Genomic DNA, 18,310 nt, shown 5'->3' with positions numbered 1-18,310 from the left:
GTTGAAATCCTTCTTAGCAACCCGGGACATTAGTCCTGCATCCTAGTACCAAGAGGCATCAGGTTCTGCCTGCTCCGCTAGCAACCAGGACATTAGTCCTACATCCTAGTACCAAGAGGCAGCAGGGTCTGCCTCCTTCCCTAGCAACCAGGGACATTAGGCCTGTACCCTAGTAACCGAGGATGCTAAGTAGCAGGGTTCGCTTCCTTCCTTAGAAACCCGGGATATTAGGCTTACATTCTAATACCAAGAATGCTAGGCAGCAGGGTCTGCCTCCTTCCCTAGCAACCAGGGACATTAAGCCTGCATCCTAGTAGCCAAGGATGCTAGGTAGCAGGGTTCGCTTCCTTCCTTAGCAACCCTGGATATTAGGCCTGCATTCTAGTACCAAGAATGCTAGACAGCAGGGTCTGCCTTCTTCCCTAGCAACCAAGGACATTAAGCCTGCATCCTAGTAGCCAAGGATGCTAGGTAGCAGGGTTCGCTTCCTTTCTTAGCAACCCTTGACATTAGGCCTGCATCCTAGTACCAAGAATGCTAGACAAGGGTCTGCCTCCTTCACTAGCAACCAGGGACATTAGGCATGTGTCCTAGTAACCAAGAATGCTGTGAAGCAGGGTTCGTTTCCTTTCTTAGCAACCGGGGACATTAGGCCTGCATCCTTGCAACCAAGGACACTAGACAGCAGAGTCCACTTCCTTCCCTAGAAACCAGGGACATTAGGCCTGCATCCTATTACCAGGGACGCTAGGCAGCATGGTCTGCCTCCTCCCCTAGCAACTTGGGACATTAGGCCTGCCTACTGATAGCCAAGAACACTAGGTAGCAGGGTTCACCTCCTTCCTTAGCAACCAGGGACATAAGGCCTGCAACCTAGCAACCAAAGATGCTAGGCAGCATGGTCCACCTCCTTCCCTAGCAACCTGGGACATTAGGCCTGCATCCTAGTAACCAAGGACACTAGGCAGCATTCACGTATGTTTTGATTTGTGAACGCAGGGTGTCACCCCCCCCAGGGGGAGGGTCATCAGCACAGAACCCTTCACTCACAGTACACAGAGACCTGAGCTGATATTATTCCAAAAATGTGCATTACTGATTGTGAATGTCATATAATATACACGCTGTTTGTGATCAGTATGATGGAGACTCTGCAAAAGCCTCATCTTCCTATGTATGGTCACACTGGACCAGAATTATACCACCAGAAGCAATTCATCTGCTGGGGAACTACGAGTCCCAGCATGCACTGCAAGGCCACCAATGGTCACCTGACAGGGAAACAATCCTGGGTGCATCCGTGTACAAGATTAGGCATCATATACAGGGTAAGTGTGGGGTGATGATGTCTTCATTCATTATACAGCTTGCAGTATTGTATAATTTCATATAGTATTCTATGATGTCATGACATATTGTAGAATGTAATCCAGTATTGTATGATGCCATACAATATTAGATGATGTCATGCAGTATTCAATGATGTCACTGCATATTGCTATGCAGAAAGTCATATAGTATTCTATGATGTCATGACATATTCTATGATGTCATGACATATTGTAGAAAGTAATCCAGTACTGTATGATGTATGATGCTATACAATATTTTTTATTGGCAAGCAGTATTGTATAACGTCATATAGTATTCTATGATGTCATGACATATTCTATGATGTCATGACATAGTGTAGAAAGTAATCCAGTACTGTATGATGCCATACAATATTTTATAATGGCAAGCAGTATTGTATAACGTCATATAGTATTTTATGATGTCATGACATATTGCAGAATGTAATCCAGTACTGTATGATGGTGTACAATATTAGATAATGCCATGCAGTATTCTATGATGTCATGACATATTGTAGAAAGTAATCCAGTACTGTATGATGCCATACAATATTTTATAATGGCAAGCAGTATTGTATAACGTCATATAGTATTCTATGATGTCATGACATATTCTATGATGTCATGACATATTGTAGAAAGTAATCCAGTAATGTATGATATATGATGCCATACAATATTTTATAATGGCAAGCAGTAATGTATAATGTCATATAGTATTCCATGATGTCATGACATATTCTATGATATCATGATATATTGTAGAATGTAATCCAGTACTGTATGATGCCAAACAATATTTTATAATGGCAAGCAGTATTGCATAACGTCATATAGTATTTTATGATGTCATGACATATTGCAGAATGTAATCCAGTACTGTATGATGCTGTACAATATTAGATGATGTCATGCAGTATTCTATGATATCATTGCATATTGCAGAATGCCATGCAGAAAGTCATATAGTATTCTATGATGTCATGAGATATTGTAGAATGTAATCCAGTACTGTAGGATGCCATACAATATTACATGATGTCATGCAGTATTTTGTGATGTCACTGCATATTGCAGAATGCCATGCAGAAATTCATATAGTATTCTATGATGACATGCAATATTCTATGTTGTCATGACATATTGTAGAATGTAATCCAGTACTGTAGGATGCCATACAATATTATATGATGTCATGCAGTATACTATGATGTCATTGCATATTGCAGAATGCCATGCAGGAATGCATATAGTATTCTATGATGTCATGCAATATTGTATAATATCATATACTAATTAATGCTGTCATGCAGTATTGTAGACTATCACTCAGTAAGCTGTCACCTGTCACATCCCACCATGCACCCACCATTGCTCACCTTTCAAGGGATCACGTGACTGATCACAGGGTGGACCGCTGATGAGCACCTAGTGCAAGGGGAGCAGAGTAACCACGCCCCCTTTTTTCCAATAGTCTCTCGCCCTCTGACATCCCACGGTTAGACAGCCCAGATCACGTGACTCCGCCCTTCTCACCTCCCCAGTTCCTGAGCTGAATTCTTCAGCGGTGGGCGGGGACCGTGCGAGCAGCGCCAAGTGACGCCATGCCGCTGGCCGGAAGGAGGCTTCACGTCTTGCCACCGTCCGGCTGCGGTAGCCATCTTGGTTGTGGGAAAACTGCATTGTGCAGGGAATAGGCTGTAATACACAATGGAGGCAGGAGAGATGTGGTGTTAGCATTCCATTTGGTGTTTTAGCTTTGCAATAAAGTTTAAAAAAGCAAAAAAAGCAATGTGCTGTGCAATGCAGCGAGCGCCCACAATGCATGTAGGGTTGCCACCTCATCCCTTCAAAGCCAAACACATATTAATGACACAGGTTCTGTGGCTAATTTCACACAGATAAGGCACTGAGTTTAATTCATATCTATAAATGTTGTGGTCCTATTATCCAACTATATAAAGTGTGTGAAATATACTATTATATATGCAAACTGACAAAAAATTTTCAATTTATCAATAAAGTGATCATAATAAAAAACAATAATAAATCCGTTTATCCAAAAAAGTCCACATTTGTGATAAAGTGATTAAAACATAATACAGTGACTTTCTGTGAATCCTTCAGTGAAATTAAATGTGCGCTCACCTCCTTCTAAGCCTATTATACAGGCTTAACCACTTCCAGTCCGGACACTTTTACCCCCTTCCTGACCAGGGCAATTTTCAGCTTTCAGCGCTATCACACTTTGAATGACAATTGCGCGGTCATGCAACACTGTACCCAAATGAATTCTTTACCATTTTTTTGAGGCAGATAAAGCTTTATTTTGGTGGTATTTATTCACCGCTGGGATTTTTTTTTTTTTTGCTGTGTAAATGGAAATGTCCAAAAATTTTGAAAAAAAGTGTTCTTTTTATAAAATTTTGCAAATAAATAATATTTCATCATAAATCTCGGCCAAAATTGATTCCGTTATCTTTTTAGTAAAAAAAAAAATCCAATTTAGTTTATAACCAAAAATTATAATTTTTAAACATTTTTTTTTACATTTTTATTTTATTTCTTTATATTATTTTTAATTTTTTTTTACATACTGTCACCATGGTGACACTGTACTACTTGTGGGGGGTGATGAAGATTTTTTTTTACACTGATTGCTTTTACACCCATATAGGATGTAAAAGCAATCATTTCTCTTTCTCTCTGTCTCCATTCTTGCACTCATTGAGAAGTACTGAGTGAGCTGCGATTGGTCACAGCTTGTCACATGGTACAAGGCTGTTGTGAATAGCCCTGTACCATGTGACCTCTGTGATCATTCACAGATTTCACACGTAGTAAGCAATGATGTCACAAGTGACATATTGCTTACTACTTTGCATGTGATCACTGATTGGCCAATCAGTGATCACATGATCGGGACCTCGTACAGAGGTCCCATCCAACGATCGGTGTTTCACTGTGTCCGGAGGACACAGTGGGCACCGGATCGCGGTGCTGCGCGCTCCGAGGGAGCGCGCACAAGCAGGGTGCGGGGAGGCCGTTTATAAACGGCCACCCGACCCTGCACTGCCACCGTCCGGCCGTTTATATGCAAGGGCCGGTCGGGAAGTGGTTAATAAGCTTTTGGTTCACATATCCTGGAACCTACTAGAATTGCTGCAGTATATGATGGATGTTGGGAACTTCTTGCAAACACCTTTCCCCTTTAAACTCTGTATATCCCTGCACGGATTTCTCCCTCCTTCAGCAAGTTGGTGAGTTTGGGAGCAATTACAAAATACAGGTGTGTGCAACTTGCAAGCCAAACAAAAAAACCTTAGAGATCACTAACAATTGACAAATACTCCAACTGTGCAATTTAAACCATATATCTATAAATGTTGCGCTCCTATTATCCAACTATATAAAGTGTGTGAAATATACTATTATATATACAAACTGACAAAAAATGTTCAAATATATCAATAAAGTGATCATAATAAAAAACAAAAAAATAAATCCATTATCCAAAAAAGTCCAAATTTGTGATAAAGTGATTAAAACATAATACAGTGACTTTCCGTGAATCCTTCAGTGAAAATAAATGTACGCTCACCTCCTTCTAAGCCTATTATACAGGCTTAATAAGCTTTTGGTTCACATATCCTGGAACCTACTAGGATTGCTGCAGTATATGATAGATGTTGGGTACTTCTTGCAAACACCTTTTCCCTTTAAACGCTGTATATCCCTGCAAGGATTTCTCCCTCCTTCAGCTGCTTTGAATCACTAGCACAATCCTCCTTATACGTTCCTCAGTGTGAAAGGAGACAAAAGGAACATAGGTGTCTGTTTATGAATCAGCAGTAATAGATCGCTGCTCAGTTCTCCGGCATTCTCGGAGAACACAGTTCTCCTGTGAATGCCGTTTATGAAGCATATGTAGATCAGTTCTCCAAACGAAGGGAGAACGGTCTACAAACGCTGGAAAACGGCTGATTTTACTATAATCTCGCGAGATTACAGTAACAAATCAGTTTACTAAGCAGAGGTAAATTATCTCTGCTTAGTTTGCGGTCCCTCCAATTCTCCAGCTCTGGGCTGGAGAATCTGGAGGGAGAACACAGATCTCCAGAGAAGGGCTGAACATATTCTCCTGGGTGTCATAAACTGTGAATGACCCAAGAATAGCTGTGATCCTCTGAATCTCAGCTATTCTGTGTGTCATAAGCGGACACCATAGTGCTTTATCCTTAAAACAGACTTTATTTTATTCCACAAATCTTAATCAATGCACTCACATTGTTAAAATCAAAAAACCGCTTTCAGTGATAAATGCCTGTATCAGCTGTTGGCATATGTATTTGCCGCTTGTTCTCTTTGAAACCGAGTGACCCCCAATCATAACCCCTGATGAAGCCATGTGTCCTATGGCGTAACACGTAGGGGTGGGGCTACGAAGTCACTCGGTTTCAGAGAGAACAAGCGGCAAGTACATATGCCAACTGCTGATACAGGCATTTATCACTGAAAGCGGTTTTTTGATTTTAACAATGTGAGTGCATTGATTAAGATTTGTGGAATAAAATAAAGTCTGTTTTAAGGATAAAGCACTATGTTCCTATTGTCTCCTTTCACACTGAGGAACGTATAAGGAGGATTGTGCTAGTGATTCAAAGCAGCTGAAGGAGGGAGAAATCCTTGCAGAGATCCTTGCAGAGTTTAAAGGGGAAAGGTGTTTGCAAGAAGTACCCAACATCCATCATATACTGCAGCAATTCTAGTAGGTTCCAGGATATGTGAAACAAAAGTTTATTAAGCCTGTATAATAGGCTTAGAAGGAGGTAAGCGCACATCTATTTTCACTGAAGGATTCACAGAAAGTCACTGTATTATGTTTTAATCACTTTATCACAAATTTGGACTTTTTTTGGATAATGGATTTATTTTGTTGTTTTTTATTATGATCACTTTATTGATATAATGAAAATTTTTTTGTCAGTTTGTATATGTAATAGTATATTTCACACACTTTATATAGTTGGATAATAGGAGCGCAACATTTATAGATATATGGTTTAAATTGCACAGTTGGAGTATGTGTCAATTGTTAGCGATCCCTAAGGTTTTCTTGTTTGGCTCGCAAGTTACACACACCTGTATTTTGCACTGAGCTTAATTATCACCTTAATCAGCCACAGAATCCGGGTAATTAATATGTGTTCGGTTTTAAAGGGATGAGGTGGCGACTGTACATACAGGTCCAGGTGTGAATGGTAAAATTATTGGCAATCGTTTGCCTGTCAAAAGCTGGCGCAATGCTGCTTTACAGACCCATACACACCGTTACTGCTCTGAGCCGTGACTAGGGTTGCCACTTCATCCCTTTAACCCCTTACCCTCCAGAGGATTTACCCCCCTTTCTGACCAGGCCATTTTTTGCATAACGGCGCTGCGTTACTTTAACTGACAATTGCGCGGTCATGAAACGCTGCACCCAAATTAAATTTACTTCTTTTTTTCCCACAAATACAGCTTTCTTTAGTTGGTATTTGATTATCTGCGCGTTTTTGCACTAAAAACAAAAAAAGACCGACAATTTTGAAAAAAAACCAAACCAATATTTTTGACTTTTTGCTATTAAACATGTCCAGTAAAAAAAATTACAAAAATCAAATTTTGTGATGAATTTAGGCCAAAATGTATCCTGCTACGTCTTTGCTAAAAGAAAATCCCAAAACATGTAAATTAATTGGTTTACGTGAAAGTTATAGTGTCTACAAATGGTGGAATATATACTGAATTTTTTTTTTTTTTACTAGTAATGGTGGCGATCAGCGACTTATAGCGGGACTGCGGTGGGCATTCTGACACCTGGGGGGGGGGACTGACTAACTACCACTGACATCTCCAGTGACACCAATACAATGATTCTACAATGACACTGGGCAGGAAGGGGTTAACATCTGGTCCTATCAAAGGGTTAACTGTGCTGTATTACATAGTGTGCTGTGTGTGTGTTACTGTGTAAACAAGCTGCTTTGTATGTCGAGCAGTTCATGCCCAGGAGCCAATAGTGTGGGTAGGGAGGGCGCATGTGCCCCCTACCCAGAAGTACAAAATCACTTATATATACGTGATTTTGCGCACCTCTGCCGCCCTGTAGCAGTACTTCTGCTATAGGGTGGTCGGGAAGCGGTTAAAACCAAACCCATATTAATTACCCAGGTCCTGTGGCTGATTAAGGTGGTAATTAAACTCACTTAGTGAATTATCTGCTTTAAATTAGCCTCAGAACCTGTGTAATTAATATGTGTTCGGTTTTAAAGGGATGAGGTGGTAGGTGATACCACATAGAAGGGAATGGGGCTGCACCGCTACCATGACTAATGGAAATGTCTGGGACACAATGAAGGTAAAAATAAGCTGTGCAGCTCTGACCAAAGTTGACTAAATTCCCTTGCTAAAGGTGTAGGCTATTTATATACCTCATGAAACCTGACAGGAAAACTCCTGGGACGTTGCTAAGGACGTTTCTAAGAGATGCCTAGCTATTACTGTTCACCTTCATCACAGGAGTGAGCTCTCAAGTGCTGAGCTCACAGCTACTCTGCAGGCAGGTGCAGTCTACTTTCTCCACTGTAGGTGGTAATCAACCTCAGCGGCATTGCAGAGGGAGAGGAAGTCAGGAGGAACATTCTTCTCTATGGTTTCCTGTGTCGCTACTGAAGCTATCCGGTTGGATGCTGCTGCCGTATGTGATTCTGGCGACCATATTGGGTTAGGCAGAGTCCATTGAAGACCCTGACTTGAGGGCTTGGCGCGCATCTGCGAGTGGGTAGTGTAGGGACGGGTCACCCGTCTTTCAGGGACAGTGAAGTGGTAGGGAATGGTTCCAGACAAGTAGGGAAAGGATAGGACCATCCTTGTTAGAATCCTCCCATTTGGATACAGACTGGCCGGGCCACATCCTGCCCTCCAAGACAGACGCTGTCGGCACATCTAAAACCTGCTCCGTTCCACATTTCTGTTACATCTGCGAGTTCCCTGCTCGGGTGCCCTCCCGCTGGGTTGTTTGTGAAGTTTGAACTCTGACATTAATAAAAGTTCTGTTTACTGCAACTTGACTTGTGTGTTTATTGCCATCGCACCGCGCTGCACCCAACCTCAACTGCATCAGGGGACAGTAAGCACTTCCAAGGGGGTTTGAAGCAGAGAATGAGCTCACTCCTGTGATGGTGAAGGTGACAGTAACAGCGAAGAGTCTCTTAGCAACGTTCTGGTAGTTTTCCAGTCAGGCCTCATAAGGTACGTAAATGGCCTACACCTATACAAGGGCATTATTCAACTTTAGTCAAAGCTGCACAGTTTGTTTTTATCTATAGATGCCGATTATTAGGTTTTGGTAAAAGTGAACTGACCCTTTAAATATCACTTAACAATGATGATGACGGGCCAGCTACGAAGTTAGCAATATTGCCCATGAATGGTGCCCAGCATACGGCTGTTTAGGGCACCAGGGTAGCTGGGGGGGGGCAGAAAAATCCCAATCCCCAGCCACTTGCTGGGAGTTCAGATTTTTAAAATACCTGCCTTCTGACAATCCCCTTTATTGTCTTCCTGGAGCAGCTAAAAGATAGCATCTCCTCCTCGCCCTCCCACCAGCGTACAGCTGCTGCAGGAGGAAAATCCAGGGGATCGCTTCTAGTAAACGCCTCTCCCGCTGTGCCTCCCATCCTTGTTCCTCCTTTTTTCTGCTGCCTGGCCCTTCTCCTAAGTGCCCCCCCCCCTTTTTACCAGATCTCCTAAAAATATTGTGAGATATATTAAAAAATAAAAATGTAAAAATGAAAACTGCTAGCACCATCCACTACCCTACTGACACCAACCTCTGCCCTACTGATACTGTCCACTGCTCTACTGACTGACACCAACCTCTGCCCTACTGGCACCATCCACTACACTACTGACACTGTCCACTGCCCTACTGACACCAAGCTCTGCCCTACTGACACCAACCTCTGCCCTTCTGACACTGTCCACTGCTCTACTGACTGACACCAACCTCTGCCCTACTGGCACCATCCACTGCACTACTGGCACTGTCCACTGCCCTACTGACACCAAGCTCTGCCCTACTGACACTGTCCACTGCTCTACTGACTGACACCAACCTCTGCCCTACTGGCACCTCCACTGCCTGACTGACACCAACCTCTGCCCTACTGGCACCATCCACTGCCCTACTGATACCAACCTCTGCCCTACAGACACTGTCCACTGCTCTACTGACAGACAACAGCCTCTGCCCTACTGACACTGTCCACTGATCTACTGACTGACACCAACCTCTGCCCTACTGACACTGTCCACTGCTCTACTGACTGACACCAACCTCTGCCCTACAGACACTGTCCACTGCTCTACTGACAGACAACAGCCTCTGCCCTACTGACACTGTCCGCTGCTCTTCTGACTGACAACAACCTCTGCCCTACTGACACTGTCCACTGCTCTTCTGACAGCATCCACTGCCCTACTGACTGACAGCATCCACTGCCCTACTGACTAACACTGACCATTTTTAGGGCAGGCTAAGTTTGTATTTCTACAGTGACATTTGTTTTATTATATTTTTCTACATTTTTCTTGCTATTTAGTTAGGCCTTGCTAGTTAATTTTTTTTCTTTAAATGGCTCAGAACCCCAGTGATCTTGGATCTCTTTCATGTTGTTCAGGTAGATCTCCACCTATCAAAGGTTTCCTACTCCTGGTGTAGGCCATTTACGTACATCAAGAAGCTTGCATGGAAAACACCTAGGACGTCGCCGTTTCTGTCCTCCTTCGCCTTCACAGGACTGAGCGCTTTCTTTGCTAACTTTGCTTCATGGCAGTGGCAGTTTTAACCCAGGCTGCAGAGTTTGACAGCCTATGAAACACGAGTTCATTGGGAGTGCAGCGCAGCCGCGAGCCAGGCTCTTTGCATGGGGTTGCAGTATGATTTTTTTTTTTTTTTACTTCAAGATCCCCCTTGGGATTGTAAGAAAAAAAAAGGAGGAGACAGATATGCCACCTCTTGAATGGCCACCAACTGCTGCTATACCACCCTCTGAAAATTATTAATCACCGATTGCTTTTCAGAGGGTGGTAAGCATTATTGCCAGTGTGAAAAAGTTTTTCTTTCTCAGGCGTCCTCTGAACCAGGGGCATACCTACAGGGGTCGTAGGGGTCAAAATTGCCCCCTGTATGCCTGGATAGGAGGAGCAGTGGAGGCAGCTGCATTTAGAGCAGGGGTGTCAAACTCCATTTCATCACAGTCCGTATCAGCATTATGGTTGCCCTCAAAGGGCCAGTTGTATCTGTAAGACTAGATGCCCAGAGCACTCCATACCCCATTACATCAGATGTCAAGAATCCCACACCCTCCCTAACATCACCGTACACCCCTTGTGGGGGAAAGCAGAAAGTGCAGGGTCTGGAGGAGGACCAGAGGAGGAGTGGAGTCAGTTACCAGAGTCTGCTGAATGCTGAGACCAGGGAAGGCAGAGATGCGGGGATGCTGCAGTTGCATTGAGAGGTTCAGGATTTGGCAGAGGAGTTCTATTCTCCTTTCTGCTGCCAACTGCTGAGATAAGGTAGGGGCGGAGACAAGGTGGTACCTACAGGAGAGGTTCAAGGGCCACATGAGATGGCCTGGAGGGCTGGATCTGGCCTGCGGGCCTTGTGTTGGACACCTGTGATTTAGAGGAATCGATCTCTCCATTTTCCTCCTGCAGCTGCTGACTGCCTGCTTCTCCTCCACTCCCTCCCACAGTCAGCAGCTGCAGGAGGAAAATGAAGAGATTGATTCCTCTATATGCAGCCCCACCGCCGCTCCTCCTATTCGGCTTCAATTTTGCTGTTCCCCCTGTACTCTCCACCCCCCACCCCCGTGCTCTCTGGCTCCATGTTGACCCCCCCCCGCAGGTTTGCCGGGTCCTCCCCCCTCTCCTGCCGGGGGATCTGGCAGGATAAAGAGCGGGGAAGGGAGCAGTAAATGTACCAATCACTGGCTCAGTCCATTAATAATTGAAACATAGTAAACTGTGTTTCCTATGCTTCAGTTTATGAATGAACTGGAAACTCTGTACACAGCTATTCCTATCCATTCATTCATTGCAGCTGAGGCTACAGAGATGGAGAATTAGGGCGGGGCCTCAATCTTCTTTCTCTGCCTCAAAGGTGAAACATTGGAGCTCTGTTTAGACCCCTGATATTTCCCCAAAGCCCCCCAATGGAGCTCCTACAAAAAGTGTAAACAATAATTTAAAAATAATATTGTAAAAAATAAAATAAATTCGACTGTGCCCTGGCATTCTGCTATTGGGGTAGGAGAGAAGGGCCCCAGCCGGGGGTCAGGGAGGTCCTTCATGGTTTCTTGTACCAGGGCCTGGAGGGTTCTAGATACACCACTGCTTCAAACCCATCCTAAACCTGAACTTCCACTTCTTTGTATGCGAATGAGCTGCGGGCCAGGTCATTCCCCACCCTGCAGCTCACGTGGGAATGACTGGGTACAACAAAACAGGAGTTCAGAGTTCAGTTAGAGATGAGTTCGGAGGAGGCCTGAGTTCATCTGTAGGTGTGAGTGACAGTTCTCTGCTTGATACCACCAGACACATAAAGACATGTTCTAGGCAGGGCCTGGCGGGCACACGCAGACATGTTCTGTGCAGCAAGTTCTGCAGTAGTGTAGGAAGGAGGGGTGAGAAGATGTGATTTCAATGACGAGAAGGTCAGATTTAACTTGTCCCCAATAGTCATTGGAGCAATGGATAATTTCTCTTTCCACCAACAGGGAGATTTTTCTTTCCACTTCATCTGCACTCCTTTTCACTAATCTAAGAAAACTTTCTCTTACCTCTGAATTTCAGATCTTTTCCTTACAAGTAAAAAATGTTAATGTACTTATTAAGTGCACATAGACACCTTAAAGAGAAACTCTTTAACCACTTCAAGTCTGGACACTTTCACCCCCTTCCAGTCCAGGCCAATTTTCAGCTTTCAGCACTATCACACTTTGAATGACAATTGCACGGTCATGCAACACTGTACCCATATGACTTTTTTAGCGTTTTTTTGAGACAGATACAACTTTATTTTGGTGGTATTTATTCACCACTGGGATTTTTATTTTTTGTCTAGATAAATGAAAAAGTCTAAACATTTTGAAAAAAAAGTGTTTTTCTTATACAATTTTGCAAATAAAAAATATTTCTTCATAAATCTTGGCCAAAATGTATTCAGCTATATTTTTAGTAAAAAAATAAAATATAACCAAAATTAGTTTATAACCAAAATTTTTTTACATTTTTATTTAAATTTTTTAATTATTATTTATGTTGTTTTTTTTTTACATCCTAGCAGTACAGTGTCACCATAGTGACACTGTACTACTTGTGGGGGGTGATGAAGATTTTTTTTTTTTTTTTTACACTGATTGCTTTTACACCCATAAAGGCTGTAAAAGCAATAGTTTCTCCTTCTCTCTGGCTGCATTCTTGCAGACATTGACAAATACTGAGAGAGCTGTGATTGGTCACAGCTTGTCACATGGTACAAGGCTGTTGTGAACAGCCTTGTACCATGTGATCTCTGTGATCATTCACAGATTTCACAAGTAGTAAGCAATGATGTCAGGAAGTGACATCTTGTTTACTACTGTACATGTGATCACTGATTGGCCAATCAGTGATCACATGATTGGGACCTCATACAGAGGTCCTGTACAGCGATCGGTGTTCCGCTGTGTCCGGAGGCATTGAATGTGGGGGGTGTTTATAAATTGCCACCTGCTTTGGGACTGCTCCTGTCCTGCCATTTATGTACATGGACCGGCGGGAAGTGGTTAAAGAGAATACATTTTCACTATTATAGAGATTTTTTTATAAACAAATCTCCAAACCACAATAGTAATACATTTCAATGAATCCAAAATAAATCATAACAAAGCAACAAATTCATTCATATTCATTTGTTTAATTTGGATGATATGGTGTGATAGTTTGGGTCTTTTGTTAATGTTTGCAGCCTCCAAAGTAATGTAACTACATAACGAATGATATGAATCGATTCGGATCCATTCCACTTTTATTTTGCATTAACATTTTCCATTATTATAAAAAATGCTCTACATATTAAATGGGAACATATTGTAATAAATACAATAAGATATAAAAGCGAAATAAGATGATGATTTCTACTTATTGTGTTTGGGTTGCATGGAGGTGGATCCAGCAGAATCTCCCAATCATAACAACGAATAAATCCAAAATTTCTTTTGTTCCATTCCTTCTTTTGAAGACATGTTACTACAGTTGATATTATCCAATCGGCCCATTCCATTTCTCTTTAACCGTTTCCCGACCGCCCTATAGCAGAAATACTCCTACAGGGCAGCAGGGATGCGCAAAATCACACATATATATATATATTCAAATATATGGGATGAACTTGTAGGAATGTCTAAGGGTGCATAAATAATCTCCCGAAATAATTAATTATCATGTTAAAACGAATAAAGCCAAGCCTCCAAAATAACATCCGAAAAATACACATCGACTGGGCAGATTTACGAATCCGAATATCTGTAACAAATTCCAAAGATGAATCATTTTAAGATGACGAAACAAAATGATTTACTTAATAGATGAATCTGAAACTAAACAAATGTTCCCGTTGTGCACTGTTGCATAGTTGTGACTGCAGAAATGTGTTCAGACATGTTAACTTGCTGTTGGGTGGTCGGAGGCCAGTAAAAACCCAGATCAACAGCATTTTTTGATTGCTTCTCTGCTGCCCGTGTGAACGAGGCCTTTAATAGAGAAGTATGGGGTTTCATTTTTTTTTTTTAATCATACTTACCTAGGTGGGTGCAGCATTGTTCCTATGCTGCACCTTACCCCTTCGGCTCTAAGGCTCCATGTACACGGGACGTTTGGAAAACACTTCTAAATGATGGAAACTGACTGCTGGAAAACGTAGGTTAAAAAACGTCTGTTTAGCTGTGTTTGCATACTGCGTTTATGAGCGTTTGCGTTTAGAAGCGTTTTTTAAAGATAACCTCAGGAGACTTTCCAAAATGTCCAGAATGCACTGAAAAACAGTATAAAATTAACTATTTCAGGCAGTTTGAGAGAAATAGAGAGAGCAGAAGCAGAGGGAGCAGTATGTGTTGAGATTAGCCATCTTTTTTTTTTTTTGTGGTGTTTGGATGTCTTCCAGCTCATTTCTGTGCAGAAATTATTGCAGCAGTATCTACCATATTTTCTTTCATGCGAAATCTCAAAGTATGGTGTACCGGGTCCATTTGAGTACCGGGAAAACCCTTTGCATGCATTTTTCATGCTGAAAAAAGGCTCTGGACAGCATCTGGAAATGTAAGAGTTAAAAGAAATATCCAAACGCAAATGCCTATAAATGCGGTTAGCCGTGTTTACAAGCGTTTGGCATTTGAAACGCTGATAAAATCTACTCCTGAACGCAAGTTTGGTGCGTTCAAAAAAACGACTGTAAATTCAACTGCCTGTAAACGATGATGTGTACATGGACACATAGGAAAACATTAGGCAGAGTTCAGGGGCTGCTGAAATAAACGCAGAAAAGCTCCTAAATGTGAGTTTATCAGCTGCAGTGTACATGGAGCCTAAGTGTGAAAAGCTGAACTCAGTGATCACATGACTGCTGATCGCCAAGTTCTCACAGCCACTCTGAGCAGAGAGCGGTGACTGTCAGTCACCGCTCTCTACTCTGCCCCTGCGCTTACTGGACCACTGAGCTGGGGAGCAGCTGGATCTGGCTCTCAGAGGCTCAGTGAGATGCTGAGTCAGGTGCTGCTCCAGACTCTGGCGGGGATCCCGCCTGTAAAGTTGGGTTCTTTCCCCAGCCTGGACTCACTCAGCCAAAAACGGGCTTCGGCCCACTGTCTAATTACCCCGGTTTCCTCCCACACTCCAAAGACATGCTGGTAGGTGAATTAGCTCCTGTCTAAATTGGCCCTAGTATGTGTATGTATGAATGTGAGTTAGGGACCTTAGATTGTATGCCCCTTGAGGGTTAGGGACTGATGTGAATATACAATATATATATATATATATGAAAAGTGCTGCATAAATTGACAGCGCTATATAAGTACCTGAAATAAATAAAATAATGCTGGGGAGTTTACTGGCTGTAGAAAAAAATGCCAAAAGCCAAAAACAGCCGCTGTAAAAACGTCCCGTGTGCGTGAGGACTGATCAATGTGTATAATTCAGCGACTGAAAAAGACTCCTGCACTATTTTTGAGCAACTTCATTGCGACTTGCATTGACATCTGTGGCAGCAAACCACAATGCAGAGTCGCACAGAATAGTCAGCTGTCAAAGTCGACATATACTGTACATTTTAAACGTATATACCATTACACACAAATTGTTGATGGTTTTATTCAGGGTGGATTTGATTTAAATCAAACTGATTTAAATCATGATTTAAATCACTAGTCAGTAAGGCTTGATTTAAATCCTAGTTTTCTACATAAAGACTAATTCTTGCTGGTATAACTTTAATATACAAGTAGATGAAGATTTTTAGAATAACAACTTTTCATATTAGTTTTTTTATCCCCAGTTTAATAGGTTAATCATTCACATTTGGATAACTTTTCTGTTGTACTTAGGAAGGAGAAAAATAATCATTACCTTAATAATAACAATTTAAATAGATTTATTCAACTGAAACAATAACATTCCAGCATATGTGATTTGCTTAAACATCCATGTTTGTTAACTAATTTGGCTAAACAAAATATATATATTTTAGGAAACTTAGACTGTCAGCCCCTTCCTCCTCACACTTAGTTTCACTTTCTTCTTGTGCAGATCTATTCCACTCCAAACAATCAGAAAAATATTGTTTCTATTCTATTCACTGAACTTCTTGAAACTTAGCACTGAAGGGGTTGATTCTGTATTCATAGGTTTGTAGAAGTTAGGATGAAGGTCTTTTTCTTAACTCTGTTCATGTTATAATATTTTTGCTGTGAAGAAGAGGCATGTGATCTCCGCTGAGTCAAATTCAGTTTTGAGAACTGGAAAAGTAAACCAAGTATCTGTGATAATATCTTGTAGGCAGAGAAACTGCCCAATAATCTTACAAAAACCTCTGGAAGAGCATGACATTGTGAATGGATTCATGGAATTTACCACAAAAATTAAACATATACAGCCTTATGCAGGCCATAGATGGGGAGAAAAAACGGCAGATTTTTCTTTTAAAAAATGAAAATTTGGTCGTTCAAGCGGCCGACGTTACCATCAATGGTAAAAAAAATCGGCCGATTTTCATCCCTTCTACAGCTGGCAAAAAGTGTCCCTGCAGAGAGCTCCTCTATTTCTGACAGTTCTCTGACAGTTCTTTGACATTTACAGCGGTTGAAACATTGTATCTATTTGTTTCCATTTAGGATACAGATGTTTTTATTCGGAAACAAATAGATACAATGTTTCAACCGCTGTAAATGTCAAAGAACTGTCAGAGAACTGTCAGAAATAGCGGAGCTCTCTGCAGAGATACTTTTTGCTGGACTGGAATTCTTCTTATTTTCATCCTACTTCTTCTTCTTCATCCTCATCCTCTTCTTCTTCATCATCCTCTTCATCATCCTCTTCTTCTTCTTCATCCTCATCCTCTTCTTCTTCATCCTCATCCTCTTCTTCCTCTTCTTCATCCTCATCCTCTTCTTCTTCCTCATCCTCTTCATCATCCTCATCCTCTTCTTCTTCATCCTCATCCTCTTCTTCTTCATCCTCATCTTCTTCATCCTCTTCTTCATTCTCATCTTCTTCTTCATCCTCATCCTCTTCTTCATCCTCTTCTTCTTCTTCATCCTCTTCTTCTTCTTCATCCTCTTCTTCATCCTCTTCCTCTTCTTCTTTTTCTTCTTTTTGTCTTCCTCTTGCAGGTCACTGCTCATGCGCAGATTTTTTATCGGTAAAAAATCGGCCAATTTGCCCACTAATTGCCGCGAAAATCAGCCGATCGGCAAAATCGGCCGATTTTTTTCCAACTTTACCGAAAAACAAAAACGGCCAAAATACCGAAAAACGGCCGACCAAATCGCCCACTAACGATCCGAAAATCGGCCGATTTTATTTTTGGCCGACAAATCGGCCGATTTTCGACCCATCTATGGCCTGCATTATTCTACATAATTAAAAAACTAATCTTTATTTCATGATGGAATAACCTTTGGATGGTAATATATTTTCCTCAAAAAGCATTTTATTTAAAAAAAATCTGATTTAAATCAAAAAAATCTGATTTAAATAAAAAAAATCTGATTTTTAAAAAAAAATCATTGATTTTTATCCACCCTGGTTTTATTACCTATATGCTATTTTGTAGATCCACATGCTGATGATGATGATGAGCTCCAATTATGGGATGACAAGTTGCATCCCATTATAGGCAATGGCCCCATTCTAAGACTCCATGCACATGGGGCGTTTCACCAACGCTGGTAATGTTAGCTGGCAATGTTAGTTGATTGTTTTATTACCTATATGCAGTTTTGTAGATCCACATGCTGATGATGATGATTTCCAGATATTGTAAGTCCTCCATACACTATCTGATCAAGATTGCACGAGATCTAGCAAGGGCAGCGCAGAGTGTTGGTGTTTTCTCTTGTCAGAGTCACATGACTTTAAACCCACATTGATGTGAAGTGGGGCTAAAGCAAACAAAAAATGGACTTCAAAAATAAGGTGTAGTGCATAGATGTGAATAGGCTCGATCTAGAACATTGCCTTCAATGACATGCATTTAGTGCATTTTAAAAAGAATGTGTGAATGGTGTCTCATTTATTACAGGAATTTATATAGCGCCATAATTTTTGCAGCACTTTACATACTGTACATTCACATCAGTCCCTGCTTATAATCCCTA

General features: G+C 41.6%; 2 protein-coding genes across 4 annotated transcripts in view; one reads left to right on the top strand and one right to left on the bottom strand.

Moving 5' to 3' along the window:
• Window positions 1-2,938, bottom strand: part of LOC149452888 (uncharacterized) — a 42,682-nt gene extending 39,744 nt beyond the window's left edge. For all 3 annotated transcript variants that reach the window (XM_089688877.1, XM_089688876.1, XM_089688878.1), the window contains exon 1: window positions 2,735-2,938. The gene's annotated coding sequence lies outside the window, so the exon portion shown is untranslated. The remainder of the gene's footprint in view (window positions 1-2,734) is intronic.
• LOC149452886 (interferon-inducible GTPase 5-like) overlaps window positions 1-18,310 on the top strand; it is a 72,662-nt gene that overhangs the window by 12,236 nt on the left and 42,116 nt on the right. The window lies entirely within an intron of this gene.

This window comes from Staurois parvus, unplaced genomic scaffold (assembly GCF_062004578.1).
Source record: "Staurois parvus isolate SC_StPar_1 unplaced genomic scaffold, SC_StPar_1.0 ptg000457l, whole genome shotgun sequence".
NCBI classification, from domain to species: Eukaryota; Metazoa; Chordata; class Amphibia; order Anura; family Ranidae; genus Staurois; species Staurois parvus.
This window is presented reverse-complemented; position numbering and strand designations above follow the sequence as displayed.